At 34.0% G+C, this 18,564-nt stretch overlaps 3 long non-coding RNA genes and 1 pseudogene across 3 annotated transcripts; 3 read left to right on the top strand and 1 right to left on the bottom strand.

The window, feature by feature from the left end:
• The first annotated feature begins 1,428 nt into the window (after positions 1-1,428).
• LOC133533345 (uncharacterized) lies at positions 1,429-3,860 on the top strand. The gene is made up of 3 exons (XR_009801856.1): positions 1,429-1,472; positions 1,779-1,802; positions 3,108-3,860. It is a non-coding gene; the product is annotated as an uncharacterized LOC133533345 (long non-coding RNA).
• Positions 3,861-3,905: 45 nt separating this feature from the next.
• On the top strand, positions 3,906-6,662 carry LOC133533344 (uncharacterized). Its single transcript, XR_009801855.1, has 5 exons — positions 3,906-3,919; positions 4,212-4,268; positions 4,422-4,439; positions 5,822-5,851; positions 6,618-6,662. It is a non-coding gene; the product is annotated as an uncharacterized LOC133533344 (long non-coding RNA).
• A 1,599-nt stretch (positions 6,663-8,261) lies between these two features.
• On the top strand, positions 8,262-11,670 carry LOC133533342 (uncharacterized). The gene is made up of 4 exons (XR_009801854.1): positions 8,262-8,310; positions 9,858-9,899; positions 10,969-11,073; positions 11,594-11,670. It is a non-coding gene; the product is annotated as an uncharacterized LOC133533342 (long non-coding RNA).
• A 5,615-nt stretch (positions 11,671-17,285) lies between these two features.
• Positions 17,286-18,160, bottom strand: LOC133533343 (uncharacterized; annotated as a pseudogene).
• Between the last annotated feature and the right edge of the window lie 404 nt (positions 18,161-18,564).

Here is an 18,564-nt window from a genome sequence, read left to right as displayed (position 1 = left end):
ATCTAGCCACCAAATTTGATCTAAATCTGGCGAAACAAAAAATCGGGTTTTAAACCAGCTAAAGCCTTAAATGATTTTTGGTTTTCAGGGCGGCGGTGGCCAATGGGTACGAAAAATTGTTATTCTACCTTATTATTCGATTATTACTTACTCTTTAAAGATATTTATCTAATGTATTTTACCTGATTTTCAGAGTGCACAGGTATAACACTTGCGTGTTTGATTATTCATTTTACGATTTCTTTTTTATGATTTGATCATGATTTATCGTTACGATTCTTTTAATGTATATTTTATAAATTCGTTGTGTAAAGTTACTTCTTTACTTTTCTATTTTGTATGTGTGTCTAATGTTGTGTCATTTTTTTTATATGTATTTATTGTAAATATTGTGTCACGCTTCGTGCTGTACACGGTCATGGCCCCGACGGAAGACCAGCGCTAGCCCAGCCTGGCTCAGGCACCAGGCACAGATTATATTATTTTTTTATATTTTTTCACAGATAATTTTTTTTTTTTTGTTTCTTAAGGCGATAGTGCATTTCAAATATTCGCAAAAATAGCCTAATTTACTAGGCCGCAAAGAGAAGCATAGTATTCAAAACTGATATCAATTAGCCGAAAAAACTAAACAGTCCGACACAGATAATTTCATAATCATATAGATATCAAAATATCGTTGAATTTGGTTAAGTTTTGGAGGAGGAAAGAGTCGAGTACTACACATCGTTTTTTGAGATTTAATATTTAAATCTCAGCTCCCGTATCCTCTTAACAGGTATATAAAGTGCTAAGTTTTGCAGGAAGTTTTATCTGGCAGTTAATTTATTAGTTAATTAGTTATCCAATACTTGGACATTGTGAAACAGGCCCTAAATAATGTAACCAAAGCAAATTTGGTATATAATTGTTATTTCGTAGTTATTTTACTCAATTTCTTTTATAATATTATTAGAATAATTCTAGTTAGTGCGGCTTTTGTCTGCTTTATTGTAAAGATAATTTTTTTTGTGATCTGATTTGGTGGTGTCTCTAGCCAATGGGTAGAAAAAGTGTTGTTCTACTATTTTTATCTACACATTATAAGCCCTCTATGATGATTCAAAATCGCACATTGCGGCCATCAAACATGGATTCTTCATCCAAATATTTAACAAATAGAGCTACCAAGAGAATTGTCTCTGCAAATCCAAAAACAATTCTTACCGGCGTCGCAAAGAGACCCAAGAATGAAAACGGCAACAAATCAATTATTTAATTATTTGTTGTTTGTAATATGGATATCTGGTCCGAAATAAAAGCTTTTATTTATTAACATAATAAGAAATACTAATTATAGGACGTTACTAAACAAATTGACTAAGACCCACAGGAAGCTCAATAAGGCTTGCGTTGTGGGTACTTATGTAGACATGTTTATTTATTGTTTTTTTTTTTGTTATTTCTAGGGCAGCAGTAGCTCTAACCATTGGGTATGAAAATGTGTTGTTTAACAAATTTTAATTATTATTACTTTCATTTTGAGTTCTTTCTTAAAATTCTTAATAGTTAATGTTAAGGCAGCATTTGTCTTAGATACTTCATCTTAAATAATAAAAACGTGAGTAACTCACGGTATTTTACGTTAAAGATTGACACTTACGTCGGACGGCCAACGCATGCTCCCGTTGAAGCTTCTCGTTATCGAGCGAAACTACATCTAAAAATCTACCTCTGTTAATAAATTTTGTCTGCGATTCACAGAAATTTTACTATTAAAATGTTTCCTTTTATTTCAGGGAGGTTCCAGTTCCAGTCAATGGGTACAAAAAAATATATTTTGCCTACCCTCGTGCCGCCCACCATACAAAATTATAGCTAAGGAAGTTTGAATCTAGTACAATTTTTAATAAGGTTGATTTTCATTTGCTCGAATATTTAACGAGACAATCGAAATGCTGCTTTGTTTTTTTAATGAAAGTTGATTTTCCATCAAAACGGAATGTACATCCTAATGTACATTGGGCAGCACGAGGCTACATCAATTATTATTCATTATCATTTCATTTCATTTATTCATAAGCAACTTGTATATCGCATTTGAAATTATACATTAAAATAGTCTAACATAAACACAATAACACACACACATATTACACGTTAATTTGCTCATCGATAACCAAAATAATTCACTAATTAAAAAAAATATATATAACAAAATATAGAATATCAGAACTTATAAAACTAAAAAAATAAAGAATATGTCAATTATGTCAATATTAACTGTTGTGAGGACATTAAGCCGCAACCAGGATGGAAATGAAAAGAGAAGTGGAAAACGTAAAGATTTATTTTATAAGCACATAAGGGGGCTTTTTTTTTATTGATTTGCTTCCTCAGGTTTCAATAAAATTTGGTGGATAGACAGAGTTTCCTAATCTGTACAATATAAATACAATTTCAATTTATGTCCTAGAAAATCCTCTAAGCTACTAAACCGTACGGTATTTTTGTAACTAGGGGCCGATTTTTGAATTACGATCGCTCGATATCGTGTTCTCTCTCTAAAAATATCTCTAGTGCTAGAAATTTTAATTCAACTAATTGAGTTGAAAATGAATTCTCAATGCCACTAGATTCCCAAATTCTATGGGTCGTATTTCAAAAATAAATCCGCCGTAAAACCGCAGATTTTCTACTGACTCGACGTCGATTTCGTGTGACTTTCTTCAATACTATGTATTTAGGCATTTCAATTCTGCTAATAGAATTGAAAACGAGTGATCAATACAACTAGATTTCCAATTTCTATCTCTTGTTTTTTTTTTTATAGCTTTTCCCCATTTTCCGTAGATTTTCGAGTGACGAAATCGGAACACAAAATTACATACATTTTTCGAGACAGGATCGATTTCATGGGTATTCCATCCAAATTGAGAAGATTTGAAAACCAGCCAATTATTATTAGAAGTATTTTACCCAGGTATTGGCTGTTGTATTTATAAATGTTGTTATGTATTTTTCATGTCACTATATGATGTTACTATAAATGTTGTATTGACTTGTAAAAGAGCCCATGAGGCCTACTTGCAGAATAAATTTTTGAATTTTGATTTTTTTGAATTTAGACTGCAGGAGGAGGCGGAGGATCAGAAACAGTCATTAACGGTCCACAGGTAACATTATATCATCTACAAAAACTGTTAAAATTATATCTGTATACATGTACAGTCAACCAATTTGAATCCTAGGCCACTATAGAACCTTGTCGCTTTAACTACTCTATACATGACATGCATCACTCAATAAGCACTGTCGTAGAAGTCATTATGACATGGTTCTATAGTGGCCTAGGAATCAAATTGGTTGACCGTACCTACGAACACCACTTTATCTTTGGCTTTATAAGTATTTATATAAGTACTAATTTATTCGCAACGTATCAGCATTGCGATACAACGAGGCAATGTGGTCGGACTGGCCAGCATCCTTGGTACAATGCCTCAAGGGCCTATTTTTAGATTTAAGCTAGTTATTTATTTAGTTTAGTAGTTCCACAGTTGCTGTAGTCCCCCTTTTAAGCTTTATTTATTTTTAAATTTAAGGCTAATTTTATTTATTTTAAGATTTAGGTTTTAGTCATAGTTTCGTTCAGTTGAATTTTTTTATTATATACATATACTCTGGCAAAGCGGCTTTGACAGTAGAAAAGGCGGGAAATTTGAATTTTGTTCCTTTTTCAACTGACAAAGTCGGCTTGCCAGAGTATAAGTCAGTAATCCTATTTAATTCAGCGAAAAGGGATACCTTTTGTATGGACAAATTACTGGTTTGATTCTTCAAAGTCTTCAAACTATAAATAAACCATGAATGGCTTAATAAAGTAATTTTTTATAAAGCTTGTACATTAGAATGTTTTTATGAATTACAGTTTACTAACGTACGTATCATAAACATATTTTTAAAAATTACGTTAACATTTGTAATGTTTACAAAAAAGACGCCAATTTTCTATTTTTTTTTTTTTGTGATATCTCTAATTATTTTGATTATTATGCTCGAAACCGTGAAGAGTGAGGTAAGTATATCTGAATTATTCTCAGTTGAGGCCTTTGCCCTGCTGTGACATCATCATCATCATCTTTTGGTGATCCAACCTTGGATGTAGGCTGTGGGATACAATAATTTTTTTTTACATTAACTTTATTAATGTTACTTAACTTTGTTTTCAGGATGAAATCGGGTCACAAGACAATGTATTTAATTACTTTAACAAGAAACTCAGACAGGTCAGTAATATAATTATTCATTTACTAGCTTTTACTTCCCTAATTTTCAATTCTTTTATTTTATACCCATAGTACGGTCAAGGAATTTGAATTCGGTAGGTTTTGATATTTTGTACCATTTTGTTGAAATAACATATTATATTTTCGTTTTAGGCCGTATCTAAAAAGAAGGTACGTATTCATTTTTTATTTTTAATGACCAGTCTGGCCTAGTGGGTAGTGACCCTGCCTATTATGGTGCCGGGTTCAAATCCTGGTAAGGGCATTTATTTGTGTGATGAACACGGATATTTTGTTCCTAAGTTTTAGGTGTTTTCTATGTATTTATAATTATATATATCGTTGTCTAGGTACCTACAACACAAGCCTTATTGAGCTTACTGTGGGACTTGGTCAATTTATGGAATAATGTTTTTTTTTTTGTTAAAATTATGTATTTATACAGAGAATAAATATACAATGACTAATAAATAAAGGAAACAGCAATGGTGACATAAGGATAACATTTACTATTCGGTTTTATGGACCGATTTTTTTTTTCTGTTACATTGGATAAAATTTGATAAATAAATAAAAAAATATTATAGGACATTATTACACAAAAACCTAAACCTAAAGAAGTCCCTATTTTGTACCATATAAGTTACGATTTATTATTGATTCCTCTTGGAATAAGAAATTCTTCAAACACCCAAATTTTGTCTAAAGGCCTGTTTACCAATGTCCAAGTAAAAAAAAAAAAAATATTTCGAGCTTTCGCTAAGATCACACTTAAATATTTACACTATAAAATTGGACATATATGATTTAAATTTATAAATGAAATGAAATTAAAAAGAATAATACACTTATTAGACAATTAAAATAAACAATAAAACCACCTACCGCCTGTTGTTTACCTCTTCTTTATGTGTTGTATTATTTGTACTGTTTCTGTATTGAGGTGTGCAATAAAGTGTATTTGTATTGTATTGTATTGTACAAATAAAAACAGGTCTCATTAAATGTCATAAATGAGTAATGTGTGTCACATACACAAAGCATCGGATAGCTTAACAAATAAATTAAATTAACAAGCAAAACTTAGCACTTTATCTACCAGTTATTTTAAGATTGTAAAACGCCAACGATGACTTTATCCGTCAGATAAGTGGCAAGTAGCTTAGAAAAAAAGAAGTAGTAGAAAAAAAAATATACCAAAATAGAAACCTGTCCATTCGGTGGCAAATTTCTCCGAATTTATTTATTTCTTTATTTATTTTAGGCCAATTTACCCATAGATTCTTAGTTATACGAGTATACAGGCTTACTATACCAGTGTTAGTACATCTTAACCTAGGTCTCACAGCTTCATTTGGGGTCTTGCTACACAGGACAGCAGACGCCCAGTGACAAAAAATGGACAGTCCCATTTCTCCGCTATATCTACCAGCAAGCTGTTCGTGCTAGGTACCCCGCAAGCGATACATTTGAGAGGCGATTCTTTTCATCATTACTGCATGAAAATCGTTTAGTTAGCCGGTAAATTAATATCTTTTTTATTTATTTTTCAGCTGTCTAGCGCGACAACTTTAAGTGATTCGGTGAGTAATTACGCTAATGATTGTCGTAATTACAATTTAATTTGACTTCACAGTGGCCATGTAATGAGGGCTAACGCATTTATTTTCGCCGTTGGGGGCGCTAGTGCAGACGGAGATCTTTCAAAATGCCAAATCCATTGTATTTTCGGGGGTTATTTTCACTCCTTATTCGTAATTATGGCAAATCTTTTTTCTATTATTGATTGGTAAACTTTAGATACAGTTCAATGGTTTAAAAAAGTACATGCAGAATTAAAAAGGTTTAAAAACAGCATATAGTTAGACGTTGAAATACTAGTCTAACCTCCGTATTCATAAAACTTTATAAGCCTGAATAAATTAATTTATGTTTTCTCTCTTCCTTGCAAATATAAAAGTTATAAAATGACAGACAAGTGATTATTATAGTACATCTTCGTCTTCCTCGCGTTGCCCTGGCATTTTTCTACGGCTCATGGGAGCCTGGGGTCCGCTTGACCAGTAATCTCAAGATTTGGCGTAGGCACTAGTTTTTACGAAAGCGACTGCCATCTGACCTTCCAACCCAGAGGGTAAACTAGGCTTTGTTGGGAGTAGTCCGATTTCCTCACGATGTTTTCCTTCACCAAAAAGCGACTGGTAAATCAAATGATATTTCGTACATAAGTTCCGAAAAACTCATTGGTACGAGCCGGAGTTTGAACCTGCGACGTCCGGCTTTTTTTATTTTTTATTATAGTACATACTAAATATATTTTTTTAAAGGTGCATTTGTATACAATTTCAGATTTCGCCTAAGCAAAAGGACGAGGCTTTACAGGTACCTACTTTAAATTTATGACGAACGGTCTGGCCTAGTAGGCAGTAGCCCTGCCTTCATGATGGTCCTGGGTTCGAATCCCGGTAAATGCATGTGTGTGATAATATTTGTTCCTGAATCATGGGTGTTTCCTATGTATTTAAGTATTTGTATATTATATATATCGTTGTCTGAGTACCCACAACACAATCTTTAAGCTTACCGCGGGACTTAGTCAATTTGTGTAAGAATGTCCCTATTATATAATTTTTTTGTTTATAAAATATAAAGAAAAAATAAGTTCTCCATTTCAGCTTGGATAAATATTGTTCCCGTATGCCTGTTCTCCTCTGCCTTACCACGACTGCCTTATCAGTGTCAAACTGACATATTCGCTCACGTCTGGTAACTTACTTTCTATTTATCTCGCTCGCACTAATATGCGAGCACGAGCGAGATGCATGATAGTAAGTTACGCACACGCAGCGAATATGTCAGTATCAAACTGGTGGTAGCCGTACAGGTCGTATTTCTCAACCGATTCTCGTGAAATTTTATGACCAGGTTTTAATTTTGTTTCGTCGATTGACTTTTCTTTTTTTTTAATAAGAGCGCCGTGGGAGTTTTTGGTGTCTATAGCTATTCCAGCTACTATACATAAAATAGGTCCTGGCCATAATATATTTACTAATAAAATATATTTTTATTGCAGATGGTGAGTACACGATTCATATTTTATTGGTACTAATCGTAAAAAAAAACTATGTGAAACTATGGACCGGGTGCGATATCCAATCATTTACTTTTGACAACTTCCATTGATCAAAATAGCCTTACAATTATATATTAGCAATTCTTATATAAATTATATCTGCTTGGCCCTACTTATCGTTATATCTACCCAATATTTCATGACCAAAAATGATGTGGTCATAATTTTGCTATGCAGAGTTAACTTGGTTCGACTCTGTTTTGTTAAAAAAAATAAGTTTGTGCTAACCAATTAGCTAACAATATTTTTATAGCTGATATACTCGGCTCCTGTAGTATATTTAAGTCCGAAACATTGTATGTAGGTTTTATGATGTTTTTTGGGGAAAATTGAAAAACAAATTTGCTACTTAAAAACACCCCGTTAATGAGATAATTAAATGAGAACAGATTCTAGAACCTCTTTTACCTGACACTTAACTGGCCACTTCAATCAATTTATCGTGTTATGGCTCCATTAAGTTGTTGATGATTCTCCCAATGTCGAGGTTGGATAAGACATAATTTTATCATACGATTAGAACTGGCCACTTCACGTTGACAAATCAAATGACACGTAGTCAATGACATTTAAGACGAACAATTGTTGACGTGACGTTTATCTTGTCAGTTAAATCCACATGATGATTATTTTTAGATAGAATTATATTCTTTTGTTTGTTCGGCGAGCAAAAAAAAATGATACCTATGAAAAGTTTTTTTAATCTCTATTTAAAGTTAATGTACTTACCATGTCATATCGGTAACTAATTTGTTAGCACCTTATATGTAGAGTGGTTTGTATATAGTTTGAAAAATATACAGTTTGAATGTTTTATGTTATTATAGAATTTTTTCTCGTTGTAATATCATCAGCCATCCTATTAATGTTATATTATATTTTTTTTAGCTGGCTTTAGTGACGTCCTCGGTAAGAAATGTTCTACAATAGTAAAATAAGAAATGTTACACATTAGTAAACTAAGAATTGTTCCTCTGGCTTTTTAATTTACTGGCGAAGGTATGTAGGTATACTATTTTTCTGTTCGACGGAACCAGAAAGCGGCAACTTCGTTTAGCGCGGTGTGCCGAAAGTTGACGCTTTTCGGCCTGAGGGCAGAAAAAATATTTATTAAATCTCCTTAAGAGGGAAGAATACCAACTACTCGTCCAAACAAAAAGAGAAAATGTGTTTCCACTTCTAAATACTTTCCATTCTCCATTTTTTTTCTTCATGTTATTGACACATTAAACAATTTGGTTTACCTATAGGTTTTACTTTTTTTTTTCAAAATTTGCAATACAAAAAAAAATTGTTTTAAGAAAAAAAGCGAAACGTAGAAATCTAGAATATATTATGCTGAAGCGATTGACATCAAAATCAATGTGATTTGTTGAGGTTTAGTTAGTGGAAGCCGTTGTCTCCCGAAAGAGATATTTCATAGAAAAAGTACCGTTATTTCGTAATCATAATCGTAAATCTTTATTTGCAATAGATATAGTACTAACTCGTTAGGATCGCAAAGCTATTCTTCCCTCTTAACAGATTTCTTGAGCTAACATTCTTGCTCAGCATTTTCTATCCAGTTGAACACATTACTCTTATTTTATTTTAATGAAAAATCGATAAAAAATATAATTTAATGTAGTTACACAATTGCTCACTTTGTTAAAGTATGACACGCGCTAGAGCGGGTAGAGGTCCGGTACGAGGCTTCCGACGCTTTTTTTATAACGGGTGATCTATGGAAAATTGAATTGTCGGTCACCTCAGCCCGGACCGTTCGAGCATGAGTCATACTTCAGTACATTAAATTAGAGTAGGTGTGGAATGTATACGTTCGAGGTAGATGTCCGATAATCTATAATTATATTTTTTCTTCAAACTAATAACAGAAATATCGACTATCGTTCATGCTTGCCGCTTTATTCCTTCAGCAGGGCGATATTTCTGAATTCAAATAATCGTTGCCAGTTATCTACCACGAGACTGTGAAGGTTTCCAACCCTCACAGTACATACTTGATACTAAATAGTATATGATAGTAAATGCAACCCCAGGTTTAATACGTATTACTTTAAATTACAGCTACTTTTTAACTGTATTTTTCTTACTGAAGTGAATTATGAGGGCTGAATAGCTTTGCGATCCTAACGAAATAACGGTACTTTTTCAGCAGAAAACTGTTTTCACTGACTAAATCTTAACAAATCACTTTGAAGTTTCGCTTTTTTGAAAAAAAAATTGTATTGCAAATTTTGAAAAAAAGCAAAACTTGTAAACCTAGTTTTTCATTGTGTCAATAACATACTAAAAATCATGGAGAATGGGAAATATGTATTTAGAAGTGGAAAAACAATTTCTCTTTTTGTATGGACGATCCCGTGCTATACTTCCCTCTTAACAAAAAACACTCTTGTTTTTACAATTTTATAAAATGTTACTTATTTTATTTACAATTTTATTTTCTCCTTCAGGAATTAGTCAACCAAGTAAAACTGAAAGCTCCATCGAGTAAAGTAAGAATTTATTATTCTATAGTCTAGCTAATAATGTGTGTCACTCATAGTAGAATCGGAAATCTATACTCATCCCTCTTATAATACTAGTATAAGAAAAAGAGAGCATGATTGCCTCTGCCTATGCAAGTCTGATTCAGATTTAATCATTAATTACTGTTTTGATCTGGTTTTGATACGAACTTGACTGGAAGAGAAAAGGTTTAAAGGTTGACTGGAAGAGATCCATTATACATTGGACGCCTTTGTACATTGCCAACATTTTTTTTTCTTTTATTGTATCTTTACCTGTCTCTTATGTACAATAAAGTGTTTACATACATACATACATACATACCTTGACGATCGTCTTAATGATTGGCAAGCAACGCACGCACGAATTTCCCTTCATCTCGCATGCACCTAGAGATGGGTAGTGAGTAAATACTCTCGCGTAAATACTGAGTATTTACTCAATATACCCGTATTTACTCATTTGACGACCGGTCTGGCCTAGTGGGTAGTGACCCTGCCTACGAAGCTGATGGTCCCGGGTTCAAATCCTGGTAAGGGCATTTATTCGTGTGATGAGCATGGATATTTGTTCCTGAGTCATGGGTGTTTTATATGTATTTAAGTATTTATAAATATTTATATATTATATATATCGTTGTCTAAGTACCCTCAACACAAGCCTTATTGAGCTTACTGTGGGACTTAGTCAATTTGTGTAATAAAGTCCTATAATATTTATATTTTAATTTATTTATTTATTTATACCCAAATTGGAGGGTATAAACTATAAAGAGTGCTGAAAGGGGTATATAAATTTAAAGTATAGGTGTATTTTGTAAGCCGCTACTGGACAAAGTACTCAAAATTGTAAGAAATATTTTTTAAAGGGGGTTACAAAAAACAGAAACCATGAACGTGTTGCACATCATTGTCTTTAAAAGTAACTTGAATGTTTCCAAAAACTTTTTTGGATAAATTGAATGTTTTTGGAAAAAAACCTTCAGCGATAAAAGCTTGTACCTTAATGATTTTTTTGCCAAAAATGATTTACTTACCGTTTCGCTTTTATTTCTAGGTAAAACAGTTCCAGGGTGGATACAAATCGAAAAAGAAGCTGTGTGTATTCTCTCCCGCAAAGGAGTACTGCGTGGAACAGCAGAAGGGACTCTAAATAAAAAAAGTGAGTTACATTTGTCTAAAAATACCAAACTCACTTATTATTAGAAGCGCTGGTGGCCTAGCGGTAAGAGCGTGCGACTTGCAATCCGGAGGTCGCGGGTTCAAACCCCGGCTCGTACCAATGAGTTTTTCGGAACTTATGTACGAAATATCATTTGATATTTACCAGTTGCTTTTCGGTGAAGGAAAACATCGTGAGGAAACCGGACTAATCCCAACAAGGACTAGTTTACACTCTGGGTTGGAAGGTCAGATGGCAGTCGCTTTCGTAAAAATTAGTGCCTACGCCAAATCTTGGGATTAGTTGTCAAGCGGACCCCAGGCTCCCATGAGCCGTGGCAAAATGCCGGGACAACGCGAGGAAGGAGAGACCAAACTCACTTATTGTTGGTATTTATTGAACATCTGGGTTGGTAAAAGTAGGGAACCCCAACTTCTCCGTTGGTGCTCAACATTGTCACAATAATAATTTTACCAATAATTAATACTGAAGGGTTTAATATATTTTGTTTTTGTTTCAGGGTCCGATTGTTTAACGATTTGTGCTATTTTTCGTCAATGTAAAATGGTGTCAATAAACATTTTTTGGGCAATATTATCGAGTATTTTCTTTAGTTATTTTATCATACCACTAGCAAAAAGTACCTACCAACTTAAGCATTTTAGGAGATTTGAAATGGGGACAGAATTTAGGAATCCTTACTAGTTCTAGATACCTTTACTTTTTCTTATATGATAAGCAAAATTATAAGAAGGTTTTTGGCTAGTAAATAATAATAAAATAAACTAGAAGTATTATGATCTAGTCCCACAGTAACCTCAATAAGGCTTGTGTTGTGGGTACTAAACGTTGATATACTTATAATAGATAGATATAGCAACGTACATAACTCAAGAACAAATATTTGTGATGGAAACAAAAATAAATGCCCCTAGCAGGATTTAAATCCGGGACCTTCTACTTTATAGGCGCATTTTTCATTTCATTTTACGTTTCCGTACCAAAAAGGTACAAAAGGAACCCTTAAGCGCTGTGGTCTCTGCAGCATTTATGCTGAGTCAGCGCCTATTCTTTACCACAACACATGACCCTCTACTAATATCTCTACTAATCTAAAAATAAGACACGCAATACATTGTTATTGATATTAGTGTCAAATTGTATGTTACTTTTTCTTTGTGTCTTGACAATTTTCTTTTTCTCTTGTTATTTGTTTGTCACAAAGCATGTAAGTTGTGGTTGGATAAAGATTTTATCTATCTTATCTATCTATCTTATGGTGCGACTCTGTCCGTCTTCGTCCGTCCGCGTCAAAACGCCAATCATCTCGAGAACCACTTAAGCTATCCATTTGAAATATGTAGTTACGAAAAAGGCTAGCCCGAACGCATTGAAAGTGTTATTTTTTTTTATTTATAAAAAGCTCAATATGAGAGAGGGTCCAAAATTTTAAAGTCTAATTACTAGGTCAAATGGGGTATCGTTTGAAAGAGCTTAAACTATACAATAAATAAATAAATAAATACATATTATAGGACATTATTACACAAATTGACTAAGTCCCACAGTAAGCTCAATAAGGCTTGTGTTGAGGGTACTTAGACAACGATATATATAATATATAAATATTTATAAATACTTAAATACATAGAAAACACCCATGACTCAGGAACAAATATCCATGCTCATCACACAAATACATGCCCTTACCAGGATTTGAACCCGGGACCAGCAGCCTCGTAGGCAGGGTCACTACCCACTAGGCCAAACCGGTCGTCAAAAAAATGAAAATTAAAGAAATTGTAATAAAATACCATTCCATTAAAAGCTATCTAAGCTAGGAAATACAATAAAGTTCCCAAGTATAAAGCAGAAGGCATTTTAGATATTAATATTGTTATAATTGAACACAATTTGTAACTGGTCCAATAAATACTGATTATGGAGGCTTACGATGAATACATCTTACACTCACTTAAGTTTGGTTTTAATAATACCCTTTAGCACTAAATACGAGTAATTAGGGAAATATTTTATTTCAGTAACCAGATTTTTATTTTTTTTAAGTAAAGTATAATTTTATTTTTAAAAATCAGATACAATTACATAAATTTTGTGGGTCATACTAGGCTAAGCCTGTCCCGTGACTCCACGTTTGCGTATTCTGTTAGAAACGACTTTCACATATATTTCACCTAATGAACAACTTTACAGTAAGACATTTAACACAAACTTAACATTAAGTACAATTTAATAACAAATTCGCTTATAAATGTGAAAATAAGATGTCAGACTTTCGTAGGTAAAATTAAGAGCCGGATACATGATTGTTTATTAAAAAGTAATTTAATAAACAAATATTTAGTGGGAAACCTACACAAATCGACCAACCGGCCGGCGCCGGCGATAGAAATTCTTAAATATAAGTAATTCTTAAATATACTTATATTACGAGTATACCTAATTAAATACCTACATAGAAAACTCGTAACAACTATAGAGGGTGTGCTTAAAGGGTCTGCAACGCCCCTGGAGCTGCAGGCGTCCATAGGCTACGTTGACCGCTTAAAATCAGGCAGCCAGTAATTCCGTATGCTTTTTTGCAACCGACAAGGTGTACAAAATGGTTCATAAACACCCAAAACTCAGGAACAAACATTCCAGCTATTCGTAATAAATTGATCCACAAATAAAGGCTCTTACGTGGATTCCACAATCTACACTGACTTGGCAATTTTTTTGTTTTGGTGTAAAGGTGGTTGATAAAAAAAATCAAATCATTGACAGCGCACTTCACTCCGTCAATAACGGATAAGTTTATAGCTACTCTAGTGCCACTCTGGAAAGATTTGGAACTGTTATTTATAAAACAACTAACTTTGGAACTATTTTCCTATTAAGAGGCTGTCAATACCTAAAGCGCGCACACTGTCTATTTGTATCGGAGTAAATGAGATAGCACTGTCGCATGTTACTGGGCCTGGGCAAGGGAATAATAAGAAAAATATTTAAATAAAAAAAGTGGATTATTATTGTAATATTTAACTCAACCACGGTTTAGATATAAATGTTTTGAAATTGTGATTTTAATTGCAGTTAATAAATCAATAAAGACATAAAACCGTTTAACTGTGATTTTAAGACCAATCTTTGCAATTATTGTCTATCGAGCCGATTTCGTTCAATCGTGTATCGAGTACGACCACGGTCTTTGAAATATAATTAATATGAACATATATTTTTCTTACTTGACTAAAACAAATAGTCTTTCTTAAAAGACTGTTTAAGTAACATCAATTTCAAGGACATTGGGTGTTGACAGCCTCTTAAAGAGTTTTCTCCTTACTTCTACCCTCCATAAACAATACGTCTACTGTAAGCAGTGTATAAGAAGGAGTAAAATCTCATTGTATGAAAAGTGTCCATTAAACAACATTAAATAGGTCGCTCCACAATAAACCGAAATGAAATGTCATAGACTTAGTACTTTATACGCATGCGTCCGTGAGGGACAGAACATACGTGACAAAATTAGAACACGTTTTAACATTCCTGACAACATACCAAAAACAACCTACGTAATTTGGTCGGGTTATTTGTTACCCCTCCCCCATTTCATCTCTATATTATTATATACTCGTAGTATAAGTTCTTGTCATGTCCCTGTGCCACCCTAGCGCCACCGGAGCGATTTTGAACTATTATTTACAGCTGACACTATATCACACTCCATTGTTTAGCTGTCAGCGAGGGAAACAATTAAAGTATGGAGTGCAGAAAAAGAATCAAAACCTTTATGTATGAAAAGTGTCCATCAAAAAACATTAAATAGGTGGCGCCACAATACACTGAAATGAAATGTCATAGGCCTAGTATTTATATAGATGTGCTGTACACGTGCGCCCGTGAGGGACAGAACATATGCAATGGATACGTATTAACACAAGGATCGCACTTGGGCCCGCTTTTATTTGTTATCTATATAAATGACCTTGTCGCTGAGTTGACCTGTCCTTGCCTTTTAAATGAGGATAATCTCAAGATATTTACTACTATTAAGAATACTGAAGACTGAACAATGCTTTAACACCATCTCAAGACTATATGTGAATGGCTCATCTCAAGACTATATGTGTGTGTGACTGTAAATAAAAATAAATAAATGTGAATGGTGTAATAGAAATGGAATGTACTTATATACAGATAAGTGCGTCACGATCTCATTCCCAAACTCGAAAAAAGAAACTTTTGACTATACACTAAACAACGTCACAATAAATCCCAAGCAAGTCATCCGCGGCTTATTTTCATGTAAAATGTTGCCAAGACGAAAAAAATTGTATAAAATTGTGTAACAAAAAATAAATTTCATTAAGATTTCTTTTTTTTATGAAGAAATCATTTGAGGCTGAAACAGACACTTCTGTTTTCAGTCCTAAATGATTGCTTCATCTGAACAGAGTACCTTCACAAGCTCTTTAAAATTACATGCTTCTATTAAAAAAACACTTTACGCGTGAAATTTCTAAATTACCTTATTAAGCTAATTAACTTAATCTAATACGTGATCGTACGTATAAAATTGATTAAATCATGGCAACACACAATTAACACAAATGTATATATAGCGGTAGAGATGTGTGCGTAATCCCGGCATTCGACTATCACCATGTACGCAAGGCTGTTGTGTGTGTTAGCCGTCGCTGTGTGCGTCAATGCTCAAGCGCTTCTTGTAAGTCCTAATCAAACCCCGCTAGCAATGATCTAAATCAGGCTTAAAAAATATATCTACCGTAGGGAACCTTAACTTCACCATCCCCGCCCAAGTAATACATTAAAATAACAATTATATTACAAGAAAATAAACACCTAATGAAATCACAATAAATACCTAGTCGGTCACTAAGTTCTGTTACCAGGTTTTCAACAAGTTCTCAACTGATTAAATATGAAATAAACCTTAAAATAAAAAAGGGCTCGAAAACGAGATGCAATTAGTCGACGTTGATTGAAAGATACTTCGTTGATCGACAATTCAACTGACTAGATTCCGTTGACGCCAATGCCTTTTCCTCTTCAGTTAAAGCAAAAACCTAGTTGACGAAATCAACTAGTTGACGTTTTCTAAGTTAACGTTTCGTTTCATTGAAGCGAAAACCGTCAACGACCCACCACTACTTACACGACGCTTGGTGCCCAGAACTCGATGCGTCTCGTACACGTAACTTTTTTACGATACGCTTACGCTCCTGCATATATATACGAGTATATATATATATATATATATATATATATATATATATATATATATATATATATATATATATATAGCAATCTAAGTTAGCAGCGAATTTGAATGAACCTAAATGGTGCAAATGTTATTTTAAACATCAAACTTGTATAAAATTATGACATTTACCGTAACACTTGCACCAGCGCTATCAAAACCGCTGCCAACTTATCTTGGTCTGACTCTATTCGTCAATTATTTATTTTAATTTTATTGTATTTTGTATTAGTGTAATGGTAAACATTGTTGATTTATTAAGCTATTACATTATTTTACATTATGTAAGAAAACTAGACTACGGATTTAATTTCCAGAAAGTGATCTCTTGATCAGTCACAAAGTTAACTACCTCTAAAAGATAGGTGTCGCTGATGCTATCAGATGAATAACATTGACCACCATCAGTGCAATAATTTATTATGTTTATTAATTTTCAGTCCCAACGAATGTGCCTGGCTTTGGATGAGGTATTTATGAAAAATAATTTTAATTTTCGATGACGTATTTGACTGAGTTAATAAGATAATTCCCATTACACATTAAGGATTCGATTTTAACTACTTTTTTATACTTTATCCTTCTCTCTCTCTCTCTCTCTCCGCAGCATTATTATTCCCATCTGATTGTGGGGTCTGCTTTCCTTATCTATTCTTTCCACTTCGCGCGATCCGCCGTGTCGTCCACTGTAACGTCGCAGGCACTCATGTCTTTTGCTATGGTATCTGTCCATCTCATCTTGGGTCTTCCTCTTCCTCGGGACCCAGCGATGTTCAGACCCATAGCAACATTCCCGATGTAATCAGGTCTTCTCTTTACGTGTCCAAACCATCTCAGTCGACTCTCTTTTACCTTATCGGCGATATTACGTACTCCGAGGGTACCGCGAACGTACTCGTTGCGTTGCGTATCTTGTCGAGTCTCGTTACTCCGCACATCCACCGAAGCACCGGGTGACTTGCTGTCCATCGATAACGAGAGGGTCTTCGGGCTGGTCTGGTTCGTTAGACACCATGTATTGGGATTTGGCGATACTCAGCATCAGGCCACCCGCCTTTAACTGACGTTTCCAGTCACAGAGAGCTTCTAACTCTTCTTGGGATGTAGTGCAGATGGCTACATCGTCTGCGTAAATAAATGTCCATGGTGCTTTAGTTTGGGCATTTTCAGTGAGTGCATCCATCACCAGGCAGAAGAGGTATGGACTTAGCACAGAACCCTGGTGTACCCCTTCACCGACTGCTATTGGCTTAGTTTGCCCCACTCTGTGGTTCGAATTACCGATTTTACGTCTCTGTACATGTCAGCTATTATGTCAATGTACCTCTCCGGGATATTTTTCTTCCGAAGACTCCACTGTCGGGCGAGGATCGCGGTCAAATTTCCATGTCTAGAAATCAATAAAAATCGGTGTGGTTTGGCCCTGAATTCTTCTGCAACCAGGATTATGGCAAACATAGGGTCGATAGTGGATAGCCCCGGGACGAAGCCGTATTGGTTTTTAGATAAGGAGCTCTCTGTTCTTAATCACTCGTTCATAGAGCTTCATCGTGTGGCTCATCAACTTTATTCCACGATAATTGCTGCACTCATATCTACTACCCTTGCCCTGGTAGAGAGGAACGATGGTGCTTATCCTCCAGGCCCGGTATACATGAGGTTTTCCAGGCTTTCAGAAATAGATGGGTAAGAAGATATATTCCTTTCTCCTCTAGGCATTTCCAGGTTTCAATGGGGATTCCATCAGGGCCCTTGGACTTCTTGTTTACTTGCTTGTTTGTTTGTTTTTCATACTTAATCCTTGATTTATTTCAATACATTTTATTTGAAGTTAATACTTTTTGTTTTCATTTTTGTTTCGATATTTTGAATATGTAAAATAATTGTTGTATTATACTGTAACTTATGTTTTGTTTTGTTTTAGATAATCGTAAGTATTTATAATGTGTATCTTTTTAATATTTATATGTAACCTATAATCACTGCTTTAAACTTTCACGATTTTTACACATTATTAAATAATATAAAACTAAATAAGAATATAAAACTTAATAGGCGATTAAGTCCCGTTAATATTATTTACTAATGTACCCATAATGTCCAAAATAACTATCGCTAAAGAGCTAAAAACCTTAAAAATAACCAATTCCTTCAAGAAGTGTGATCCTGATCAACGACGTTACATGAAACTCGTATTTTACATG

Source organism: Cydia pomonella, unplaced genomic scaffold (genome assembly GCF_033807575.1).
Source record: "Cydia pomonella isolate Wapato2018A unplaced genomic scaffold, ilCydPomo1 PGA_scaffold_157, whole genome shotgun sequence".
NCBI lineage: Eukaryota > Metazoa > Arthropoda > Insecta > Lepidoptera > Tortricidae > Cydia > Cydia pomonella.
The sequence above is the reverse complement of the archived record's forward strand: the minus strand, read 5'-3'. Positions and strand labels throughout refer to the sequence as shown.